The sequence below is a fragment of the Sorex araneus genome, chromosome 5 (assembly GCF_027595985.1).
Source record: "Sorex araneus isolate mSorAra2 chromosome 5, mSorAra2.pri, whole genome shotgun sequence".
Taxonomy (NCBI): domain Eukaryota; kingdom Metazoa; phylum Chordata; class Mammalia; order Eulipotyphla; family Soricidae; genus Sorex; species Sorex araneus.
The window spans coordinates 21,896,766-21,909,026 of record NC_073306.1 but is presented as its reverse complement, the minus strand read 5'-3'; the positions used below and the strand labels follow the sequence as shown (position 1 = coordinate 21,909,026).

Genomic DNA, 12,261 nt, shown 5'->3' with positions numbered 1-12,261 from the left:
TTGAGAATCCGTCGTCTGATCTATTTTTGAATCTTAAATTTTTAGAGCCCTCATTACCAATGTACATCCCCACCGTGCTTTTCAAATCTTACTTACCTTAATAGATGAAAATAGCATTTTTTGGTTTTATTTATTGTCTTTTTTGGTTTGAGGGGACACCCAGCAGTGCTCAGGGCTCACCCGGGGCTCTGTGCTCGGGGATGATTCGGGGCTCAGGGAGCACAGGCAGTGCCAGGACTTGTACCCAGGCTACGCGTGAAGGGCTTATCTGCTGTAGCCTTATCTGCGGGACTGTCTCTGGCCCTGAGCTGGTCTTTACTCCCTTATGAGCACTCTGCTTTTGTGTGTGAGTTGTGTTCTTTGTCCGTGTATTATTGTGATCTACTGATTTTGATTCTCTTTTTCCAGAGCTCTATAAATGTCCCCTTTGGGGACAGGGTACTTGGGGCCACATCTGACAGTGCTCAGGGCTTATTCCTGGCTCTGCACTCAGGAATGACTCCAGGCATGGCCAGGAGACTATATGGAATATAGAAAATGGAATCTGGGGGGCTGAGTGATAGCACAGCAGGTAGGGCATTTGCCTTGCACGTGGCCGACCCGGGTTCGATTCCCAGCATCCCATATGGTCTCCTGAGCACCGCCAGGGGTAATTCCTGAGTGGAAAGCCAGGAGTGACCCCTGTGCATCGCTAGGTGTGACCCCCCCAAAAAAAAGAGAAAATGGAACCCGGGTTGGTTGCATCCAAGGCAGGTTCCTTACTTACTCTGTCCCGGCCTCTCCTGACACTTTTGTGTAAAAATATTTTTATTTATTTGTGGTGGATGCCATACCCGGCAGTGCTCAGAGTTTTCTCCTGGCTCCTATGTGGTGCCGGGATTTGAACCCAAGTCAGCTGGATGAAGGTCAAGTGCTTTGCTCTCTGTGCTGTCTCTCCGGCCCCCTCCTAACACTTTGAAACCCATTTAGCACCCTCAGTCTAGAAACAAGGTTAACTCAGAGCCGAGCGCTGAAGTGACTTGCCCAGGAACACATGGTGAGTTCGCCAGGAGACACGACGAGAGCCGAGTCCCCGGGGCGCCTGCCTTCCTGGGGAGCAGACTGCTGCGGGGCCCCGGGCCCCGGCCATATGTGCCTGTATTTTATTAGACGAGTTCTGTGGGTCCTGCCATCTGCTCAGATTCACATCTTTTAAATCAGAACTTAGTGACACTCCTTGTGTCCCCCACATGGGCGTTTTTCTCCTAGTCCCGTTAGTCAGCTACCCTAACATGTTACCCTGGCATAAACTTTTTCAGTGGAAATATCCAGCCGGCATTTGGAGGTGCGGGGTTGAAGCTTAGATGGGAGCCTTTGACTAAAAAAATACATACTTGGAAGTCATCTGCCTCAGAAGCAGTTGCTTAAAGTCACCTACATGGATGAATTCTCTGAGTAAAACCAAAGATGGAAGGGATGAAGGACTGAGCAGACGAGGAAGAGGAGCCATGGGAGGGGCAGGGGAGAGAAGGGGAGCCGGGACCCAACCATGGCGACCAGGCATGAAGGAGCGGAGGCCAGCCAGGTGAGTGGTCCTGCTGCCCTCAAGGGGTCTGGGAAGCTGACAGCTGGCACTCAGAAGGGAAGGGGGGTGGCGAGAGATGTCACAGCAGGTAGGGCACTTGCCTTGCACGTGGCCGATCCCAGGCGCATCAGGAGTGATCCCTGAGAGCAGAGCCAGGAGTCAGCCCTGGGCACCGTCTGGTGTGGCCCAAAAAACAAAAAGGAAGGTAGGAGTGAGTAGGAAGGAAGGCAACGGGCAGGAAGGTGGCAGAGTGCATGGGGCTGGGCACGCTTGCTGAGTGACATGCTCCCTCACAACATCATGTAACCAGTACTTGGGAGCATTATGTGTCAGTCATATGGATCCGACTCCAGAGAGGGCTTGTTTTCGTTCATGATCGGCCCCCAACCAACCCCCCTGCGTGGTCAAGGTGCTTCCAGCCCTTCCAGCTCAGCTGACCCACCTGTAAGGATCAACTCTGGATGTTAATGGTGTTTCTCGGCATTACAGATGGGGAAACTAAAGCCTAGAGAGGTTTTTCTTTTTGTTGTTGGGCCACATTTGGCCGTTCACAGGGCTAACTCCTGACTCTGTGCTCACCTGATGCAGGGCGAGCGCCTTAACCTCTGTGCTATCTTCTGGCCTCCCAGGTCAGAAAACCAAGTGAGTGATAAAGCTAAAATGTACTGGGTCGTGCCACCTCCTTAAGCCTCAAGATACACCTCTGTCCCTGGCAGGTTCTTACTTGTGCTGCAGACCAAGTGCTGGGTGCTGGGGGGCGGGTTCTGTGGCTAACAGTGCCGGCCTTGCAAGCGTGAGGCCACGGGTTCGGTCCCGGTGCTGTCCACCTGTGCTGCGCGTGAGGCACCAGGACAGTGAGAAACCTTGGGGTCACAGGTGTGTGAGAGCACCACAAGTTGCAGGCAGGAAGAATTCTCGGCAGTGGGCAAGAATTAGAAACTTTTTATATCCCAGCGCCTTTGAATTTGACTCTTCATGATATAGTTCTGTTATTTTGTTTGCATTTGTGTCATGTTGCAAATCAACAGCAGCACTACCACCAAGCATGTGCATTGCAACAGTCATTGCAACAGCATCAGAAACAAAAGGATGAGAGGGGGGCAGGGGGAGGAAGACCGAGATGAAGCACTATTCATGTGAAGAATGTGGGGTAAATGACTGAGTACCTGACTGAAAGAATGGGTAGGGGTATGATTTAACATATCTGGGTGGGGCCTTGGGATAAATTAGTGGCAAGAGTGGCCAGAAAGATAAAACCACATACAAGGCACATGCCTTGCACTCAGCCGACCTGGTTCCATCCCTAACATCACACATGGTCCCCTGGACACTGCCAGGAGTGATCCCCGAGCACAGAGTAATAAGCCCTGAGCTCCTCCACCAAAGAAAAATTAGTGGCAAGGACCTTCCAAGTGGCCTTTGCCTCTCATGTTGTCCCTAGATTCCCATTGCTTTAGCAGTCTTTAGCTACTCATAGCTCCTATATTAATTTTCTATGAATAATTCCATAGCCCAAATCTATGGCTAAAAGCAACACAGGTTTATTATCTTACAGTCCTGTAGGTCAGATCTTCAGTATGGGTCCCAGGGGGCTAACGTCAAGGTTTTAGCAGGACTTCTCCTTTCTAAGAGAAAATTTTTGCCTTCTCTGGTTTGGGGGTACCCCAGTATTCCTCGACTCATGCTTCCCTTCTTTTTTTTTTCGATTTTGGGTCACACCCGGCGATGCTCAGGGGTTACTCCTGGCTCTGCACTCAGGAATTACTCCTGGTGGTGCTCAGGGGACCATATGGGATGCTGGGGATCAAACCTGGGTCAGCCGCATGCAAGGCAAACACCCTACCTGCTGTGCTATCACTCCAGCCCCAACTTCCCTTCCTTCTTAAGACTTGGCAGTGGTGTTTACGTTCTTCTCCCAACTCATATCTCTGACCCACCCTTCTCTCTCTGTTAAACACTTTCATAAAGTGGCCCCACCTAGATAATCCAAGTTACTCTCTTCCTCAGGGAGAAAGAGAAGAGAGAGAAAGAGATACATGGTACAGAATTACAAAACAGAATGTGCTAGATGACTTGAGAAAATAAAAATAAGTATAATTCTGAGGGTTAGGAATGATTAATCTGGCCTGAGCACTGTAGTCTGAGTCTGTGGCAAGCTGTTCCCAGGAGAGCTGCCCTATAAGCCTCAGTGTATCTCTGACTGTGTCCATGCATGGAAGAGCCTGACAAGCTACCCTTGGTGCACTCGGTATGCCCAAAACAGTAACAACGGCGGTCCTCATTCCCCGACCCTGAAGGAGCCCCCAATATGCCATCGGGCTACACTAGCACGCGACAGGGAGGAATGGAGACGCTACTGGCACCCACCCGAGCAAATCTATGAACAGCGGGATGACAGTGACACAGTGATGGAGTGGTTCTCTTCCTCAGAGTCCTTAACCTTCCTGGGGTCTGCAGAGTCCCCTTCTCCACGTGAGGTTCTGGAGGTCAGAGCCTGGGGATCTTCGGCGCCGCCCGTGGCTGCACTCTCCCTCACACCGCGCCGGGCACGTTGCCCGTTCTCTGTTCCCTCTCTTCTCGGCGTGGGGCCCGTCTCCTTGTGTCAGTGGTCAACACTGAGCCGGGCTTGCCTCTGCGTTCCTTCCCTGGAATTGGGAGGATTCATCCGGCCCTCCCCAGGGGTCCCCTGCAGTCAGGCCTGCAGCACCTGGGCTCAGTTGCTTTCGTCTCGGTGTCTTCTCCCGTGCGGAGGCCCCTCGGGAGCTGCTTGGGAGCAGGGTTGGCAGGTCCGACCTTCCCTTGCCGCGTCCAGCAGGACGTTCTGTCTCCGCAGAACCCTGGGTATAGCTATTGCGTCTTTGGCTCGGAGCTTCAGCTTGCTTGGTTAAATGAGCGAAAGACTTCTTTCTGCAGGGCGTTTGTCTCAGCGGTGTGCCGGGGTGCGGAAACCCCTACCCTTAAGCCCAGGGGACTTGACCTAGATCATAAGACCAGCTGGTGGCACTGCCTGCTTTATAACATAAACTTCACGGAGCAAATAATGACTTTTTGCAGAACATTAACTCCCTTGATGTATGTAGCTACTGACCAACTTATGACCTTGGGGAAAGGTCATGGAGTTTCGTTTTTTTTTCCCTGTGAATCAGGAGAAGGTCGGCCTGTGTGATCACCGGAGGCAGTGGTGCGGGGTTAGAGCCGGAGCTGTGAGTCAGACCATTGCCAATATTTGAAATCGGGCCTTGTTTCTTACTGTGTCTTTTGCAAATCACTTAAGCCCTCAGTTCCTTGGGTTCTTTATCCAGACCAACAGAGTTACGGTAGGAAAGCGTTTAACACAGTAACTGTCATTGTTCTCACAAAATTCCCTTTGTGATCTCCAACTTGCACTTTTGTCTGTTTGTTCTAGATGCTTCCCTAGGACTTCACTTCGCCTTCTCTTTCCGTGCCCCCAACTGGACTGCCTTTTCTGTCATCACAATTCTTTGGTGTGTCCTCCCTCTTGCTGACAAGTCTTTATCCCTCTGGGTTCCCTGACAGCCCTGCCCTCCCTGGCACAGTGCCTGGGTATTGGGAGAGCCCCTGGGCAGTCTGGGTGGGCTCCTGGGAGTCCTGAGGGGTCTACTGCCCACTGCGCCCAGCAGGCCACAGGCCCACTCCCCTGCATCCTGCTTCAAGGCTCGGAGCCCGTGGTCCTCAGTCTGGGGCTGATACGAGGGTGAGCATCCTTGTCGCAGCAGCCCTGGGATGGGGATCAAACGTGCCGGTGCTCCTGGGAGCCTCTCTGTTCCCGTCATGCTTCACTTGGTGGGAGACGGTGGGCTACTGGCCCCGCTGAACTTCAGTGTCTCGTTTGTGAAAGGAGGTGTAATAATAGTGCTTCATTCAGTGTGTGGTTATAAAAAAACTAAGTGAAATCATACACACCAAATCTGGAGTCGTAGGCAGGAAGAATTCTCGGCAGTGGGCAAGAATTAGAAACTTTTTATTTCCCAGCGCCTTTGAATTTGACTCTTCATAATATAGTTCTGTTATTTTGTTTGCATTTGTGCCATGTTGCCAATCAGCTGCATCCATATTCAAATATTAGTTCAGGGGCTGGAGTGATAGCACAGTGGGGAGGGCGTTTGCCTTGCACGCGGCCGACCCAGGTTCGATTCCCAGCATCCCATATGGTCCCCTGAGCCCCGCCAGGAGTAATTCCTAGTGCAGAGCCAGGAGGTAACCCCTGTGCATTGCCAGGTGTGACCCAAAAAGGAAAAAAAAATCAAATGTTAGTTCAAAGCCAGTTTGAAAGCCAAATATAAGTGGGTTTTTACTGAAGTGTTTGATTTGTTTCAGGCAACACTTTTGGCTTGTTCTATACCAGAGGATATACCAGGAGCTGGGGGGGAGAGGGGAACGGGGCGGTGAGGGAAATGGGAATAAAATACAGGTTCTGCCCTCAAGATGTTTATAGTTTAGAGGAGAAAATGGACATTTAATCATTCTAGGAGATTGAGCTAAGGCACAGAAAATATGAAGACTGCACAGCTTGATCCCAAATAAGGCCTTGCGAGCTTCTCTCTGACAAGAAAGAGTTTATATGTGGAGACAAAGGGGTAGGAGGGCCAGTGTGGGGAGGAAGGAAAGATGGTGACATGGTGCAAAGTAAGACCAAAGAAGTCCCAGAGCTTGAGACCCTACTTAGAAATCAACTTGAGGGGCTGGAGCAGTAGCACAGCGGGTAGGGCATTTGCCTTGCATGCGGCCGACCCGGGTTCGATTCCCAGCATCCCATATGGTGCCCTGAGCACCACCAGGGGTAATTCCTGAGTGCAGAGCCAGGAGTGACCCCTGTACATCGCGGAGTGTGACCCAAAAAAGAAAAAAAAAGAAAAGAAATCAATTTGAGGGTAATGAAGAGAGCCAGCCATGGGCATTTGGCATGGAAGGATGGGAAGGACTGAATCAGGGACACAGCAAGGATGGAGATGGAGATGAGGAAAAGAAAAAGAGAAGAAAAAAGAGAAGAAAAGCCCCAAGTTTTGGGTGAACAGAGGGTCACTGTGTAAAATGCAGGAGGCGGGCCAGAAAGATCATATAGCGGGTAGGGCGCCTTGTACGCAGTCAACCCAGGCTCGATCCCCAGCACCCCATATGGTCCCCTGGGCCCCAAGAGTGATCCCTGACCACGGAGCCAGGAGTAAGCCCTGAGCCCACGGAATATAGCCCCCTGCCCCCAAATGCAGGAGGAACTGAGAGTATGATGATGAGCTGTTTTCCAGTTTTCCAGTGTCGAGCGAGAGGTGTTGGCAGAGGAAGCAGGTGAGGGTGGCCGTGGGCGCTGGATTGGTGTGGTCCAGGGAGAGCCCTGGGCTGGAGAGTTGGGAGCATCTGCCCCCGGCAGCAGCTGGGCCACCAGAGCGAGGATGATAACTCGGGGAAGGCAGATGGAAAAAAGAGAAGATAAAGCCCAGGGTGGCACCCCAGTTGGGATTCACAGATAATTAAGGTTGGGCAAAGATGTGCCACCCGCAGAAGAGATGGAGAAGGGGGAGGATCAGTCACGGGGAAGCGAAGCACATTTCAGAGGGAAGCAGGAGCAGCGTCACCACAGAGGAGCTGGAGAAGGTCCACGGGAGTGGACAGGAGGGGCTTTGAGGGCTTCTGCGTTGTCATTTCCCGTGCAATGCTGGGCCAGCCATGTCTTTCTAGGGGAGAGAAATGGGTATGGAGGGCAGGTCAAGGGAGGGGTCTCTGTCAAACAGGCGGAGCGCCATGCCCCTGCGTCAGAGCACGGCCTGCTCTGCTCACGTCACAGGGACGTTGGGCAAGATTCGTGTCCTCCTGAAAACCTGCTTTCCTCGGCGAACTGAGCCAAGTGACTGTCCTTCCGTGTAGCCTCCTGTAGAACTATTCCATCCCCTAATGGCCTCAAAGTGTTCGTGTCTAAATGGGCTGTACGTTACATCAGGTTACATCAGACATTGGAGCTAGCAGGTGGGTTGTTTTACCCTTTTGCTACCACAAAGAGTCCTGGAATGAATTTTTGGAATCTTTTTGTACATGTGTCTCCTCCTCTCCTCCTCCTCCTCCTCCTCCTCCTCCTTCTTCTTCTTCCTCTTCCTCTTCCTCTTCCTCCTCCTCTTCCTCCTCCTCTTCCTCCTCCTCCTCCTCCTCCTCCTCCTCTTCCTCTTCCTCCTCTTCCTCCTCCTCCTCCTCCTCCTCCTCCTCCCCTCTCCTCTCCTCTCCCCTCCTCCTCCTCCTCCTCCTCCTCCTCCTTCTTCTTCTTGCTTTTTTGGTCGCACCCGGCATGCTCATGTTACTCCTGGCTCTGCACTTGGGAATTACTCCTGGGGATGCCGGGAATCAAACCTGGGTTGGCCGCGTGCAAGGCAAACGCCCTCCCCGCTGTGCTACCTCTCTAGCCATGCGTGAGTCTTCTTTGTCCACTTTGGTTGGGGCAGTGTCAGTTACATTGCGGGACTGTCTTACTCGACCCTGGACTCTAGGCACAGTGAAATAGGTGCTCAGTCATACTGTTAAACTGTCTCCGGGCGCCACAGTATCTCACTCGTGCTTGCACTCTTAGCGTCTCCAGCCGTGCTGAACAACACCAGAAAATTGTTTGCTGAATGAATAACCTCAAAGATACGGGGAAAGGGGGCCAGGGGCTTGGCTCCGGTGGCAGAGCATGTGCCCACGGGAGTGAGGCTCGTGGTCTCATCCCTGCCACCACATACACCACCCTCTCTCACCCCAGCACTGCCAGGAGTGGCCCCCCAATATTGATTTTTTTTGTTCATATGTTTTTTGGCCACACCCAGCAGTACTCAGGGCTTAATCTTTGCTCTGTGCTCAGGGATCACTCCTGGCAGGGTTTGGGGGACCATGTGGAGTGCTGGGGATTGAACTCACATCATATCGCACGCAAGGCAAACACGACCGTTCTCTCTCTTCAGCCCTCCACAATGATTTTTTTTTTTTAAATACTGAGTGTGTGCTTCACATTGCGGGAGACCTGGGTTTGATCCCTGGCACCACTCAGTCCTCTGACAGTGCTGGGAGCAACCTCTGACCACTGCTGAGTGTGGCCCCAGATACCCCCGAATACACACACACAAAAAAAAAAAAAAAGAAAAGAAAAAAGAAAAAGAACTCTATTCAGAAAAAGAAAAAAAGAAAACAACCGTCTGGAAGAGTGACTTCAGCTTTAAGAGATACATGTCCCCAGCTAAAGGACACCTGGAGACTGTCCTAATGACTTCTCTGCCTCGCTCCCCGCCGCCCCTTCCTCTGATGAGGGCTTCTGGACTCCTCTCCCTGGACAGTAGAAAGGCGAGATAAGAATTCTGGAGAGATAATTGGTGAGAGCGAGAAGTTAAAGACTGCCTTCCCTTCAGAGTTACATTTCTTTTTCAGCCTCACTGTCTCCTTACAGACCCTGTGAAACAGGCAGTTTCTGATTCCACCGTGCATTTCTCAGGCCCGGCACCTCCCAGGTGCAGAGAGAGGTCTTCAGGAAACGGGGCAGGGTGCGGGGGAGAGTTAATGACCACCCAAGTTTCAGGCTGCGCCTAAGGCACATAGGTTATTCAGTCACCATCACCACCTTCTCAGAAAATAAGCCCCTAGAAGTCTATCTTGTCTAGGGAAACAGTGTCCCAGGTGCAGGGGAACCCCCCAGTGAGGCAGCCCGACTTCTCCAGTGCCTCCCCCAGCAGGCAGCACCCCCGGTTTGGGAGACAGTGGGCTAAAGTAGTTGGCGCAGTCTGAGAAATGTTCTAAACATTCTGACCCTTTCCCCAAATTTCCAACCACTTTCCTTTGTTCAGTCGTGTTTCTAGTCCATGTTAAATTCTTATTTATAAGCCCAGTGCTTGTCTGAGACCTCGCGTTACTACACACACACACACACACACAAATAACAAAACACACACAGTTTGATCTGTTTTCAAACCTCATTTTCTTTTAGTTCTGCAGTTCTGTCCCTCTGTTTCGTGGTGCTTGTCATGTAATTTTAATTATTATTGCTTTGAAATGTCTACTAAGGCTAGTAATACCTTATGAAGTTAATTAATATCTTACAAGGCTACTTTTATCTCATAATCCTCTTTTACAAAATAATATTGTTATACTCTTGCTGTTTTATAGTTGTAAAAGAAATCTAAGGTAATTTTGATGTGTTCTAGTAAAACAGCCTGTGAGATTGACTGTTGTTTGTGCTCAGGCAAATCCTGGCGGGTTCTCGGGAGTCACCCCAGCAGTGCTGGGACCCTGTAGTTCTGGGATTGAACCAGGGCCCCCAAGGCCTGCTGAACTAGCTCATGGCCCCGAATTAAAATTAAGATCACATTAAATCTACAAGTTAACTTCAATGCTGATATCTTTGTGCTTTTTTTTGTTTGTTTGTTTGTTTTGTTTTTTGGGTCACACCCAGTGATGCTCAGGGGTTACTCCTGGCTTTGCACTCAGGAATTACTCCTGGCGCTGCTTGGGGAACTATATGGGATGCCTGGGATCGAACCCAGGTCGGCCATGTGCAAAGCAAACGCCCTCCCCGCTGTGCTATCACTCCAGCCCCTGTGCTTTTTCTTATGTAATATAATCTATTCTCCCCCCTGTATTAAAATCTTGTTGAATATTTTGATAAAAATCTGTTATTTTTGAGGTTAGAGAAATAGTACAGGGATCAGGTCACTTCCCTAGCATGGAAGTGTCATCAAGTTTTATCCCTGACACTGTCCGCTACCCTCTGAGTACCTCCGGGATTGACCCCTGGGCACAAAGTAGCTCCAAACACCGCTGGGTGTGTCCCTGAGCCCCCTTCAAAGTATATTCTTCGTATAAATCTCTCATTGCGTCAACTTTTATGGAACAGCCACTGTCCCAGCCCGTCCCGTCTGCCCCTGTGCTCTCCGCGGGAGATAGTGTCTGGGACGGTGCAGAGTCCTGCCCGGCTGATTACTGTAGTCAGACGAGTTAAGGCGATGGAGGGAGGCACCAGGGGCTATGGAAGCGAAGAGGAAGGGAAATAGTAGGGAAGGCTTCCAGTGGGGTGGGGGGTCACTCGGGAGGTGGGTCCCCGCGGCACAAGGGAACTTACCCAGATGACAGGGAGGAAGGACGACTGGCGACTGGCATGTGTATTCAAAAGAAAAGAGCAGACAAAGGACAGGCCTGGGGGGAGCCGCAGGTCACTGGCAGAGAAGGACTGGAAGTGAAGCTGAAAAACAGGGGGCGGGAGGCAGCCTCTGAAGGGATTCCTGAGACACGATAAAGAGTTTGAATTAAGGGTTGAAAGATTAAGTGGAGGAGCGAAAGGGCTAGAGCTCGGTTTTAGAAATACCACCCTGAAGAGACAGAAAATGCTCAAGTTAATAAAGGTCACTTGGGCAGCGTGTGGAGGAAGCGCCACAGACGGGCCTGGCGTCGGGCTGGGAGGAAGGGGACGGCACACCTGCGGCGGAGTCAGTCTACAGTTTAAGCAGAATCTCCCCCTTTGTATTCCGACTGGTTATTGCTGGCACAAGAAAGCTGTCGTGGGAGCCAGAGAGACGGGACAGTGAGTGAGACATTTGCCTTGTATGGCTGCCTCCAGCTCTGTTCTGGGATCGCAGAGCCAGGAGTAAGGCCTGTGCTGGTACAGTTCACACGCTTTTTAGTTGTGGTACTCACATGCATACACACACACACACACACACACACACACACACACACTTTATGCCATGAATCACATTCACAACATCATGAATACAGGGCAATCCCTGGGCTCCTATGTATTGAATTTTATCTAAGAACTTCTCCCCCCTCTATATTTTATACCCTTCCCTCTTTTGCCATAAATCCCAAACATACAGGCAAATACATGAAATAAGAGAACCTAGGAGAAATGGATAAATTCCCGGACTCCTCCAACCTCCCAAGGCTTAACCAAGAAGATTTGGAATACTTGATCAGATCTATCACTATTGAGGAAATTGAAATGGTAATCAAAGTCTTCTCCAAAACATAAGCTGATCACTTCTCGGCCTTTTGGCTAAGATCAAGTGTAGTATCTGTTCTTATCAGTTTAATGTCTGACGTCCTCTATCCAAAAACAAAAGCTGAGAGCCCCAGATGGATTCCCTAGTGAATTCTTTCAAACCTTCAAAGAGGACCTACTGCCAATCCTTTTCAAGCTTTTCCAGCAAATTGAAGAAACAGAAACACTTCCAGTTTCTATAAAGCAAACATCCTGATACCAAAAGCAGAGACATCAACAGAGAGAGAGAGAGAGAGAATTGTAAGCCAATATCCTTAATGAATACAGATGCAAAGATCCTCAACAAAATACTAGTAAATAGAATCCAACAACTAAAAAAAAAAAAATCATATACCATGACCAAGTAGGATTCATCCCAGGGATGCAAGAGTGGTTTAACATACAAAAATCAATCAAGTATAATACACTATATCAATAAAATTTTTTAAAAATCACATGATCATATCAATTGATGTAAAGAAAGCATTTGACAAGATCTAGCACCCATTCATGATTAAAAAAAAAAAAACACTGAACAAAATGGGAATTGAAGGAACTTTGCTCCTCATAGCCAAGCCATTACCACAAACCCATAGCAAACGTTCTTCTCAGTGGGGAAAAACTAAAACCCTTCTTTCTAAGATCGGGCACAAGAAAAGGTTTTGCCACTCCTATTCAACGTAGTACTGGAAGT

The 12,261-nt window shown here is 50.1% G+C and overlaps 1 protein-coding gene and 1 pseudogene across 1 annotated transcript in view; both read left to right on the top strand.

Moving 5' to 3' along the window:
- TCEANC2 (transcription elongation factor A N-terminal and central domain containing 2) overlaps positions 1 to 12,261 on the top strand; it is a 54,745-nt gene that overhangs the window by 25,951 nt on the left and 16,533 nt on the right. The gene's annotated exons all lie outside the window — the stretch shown is intronic.
- Positions 11,563 to 11,729, top strand: LOC129405477 (U2 spliceosomal RNA; annotated as a pseudogene).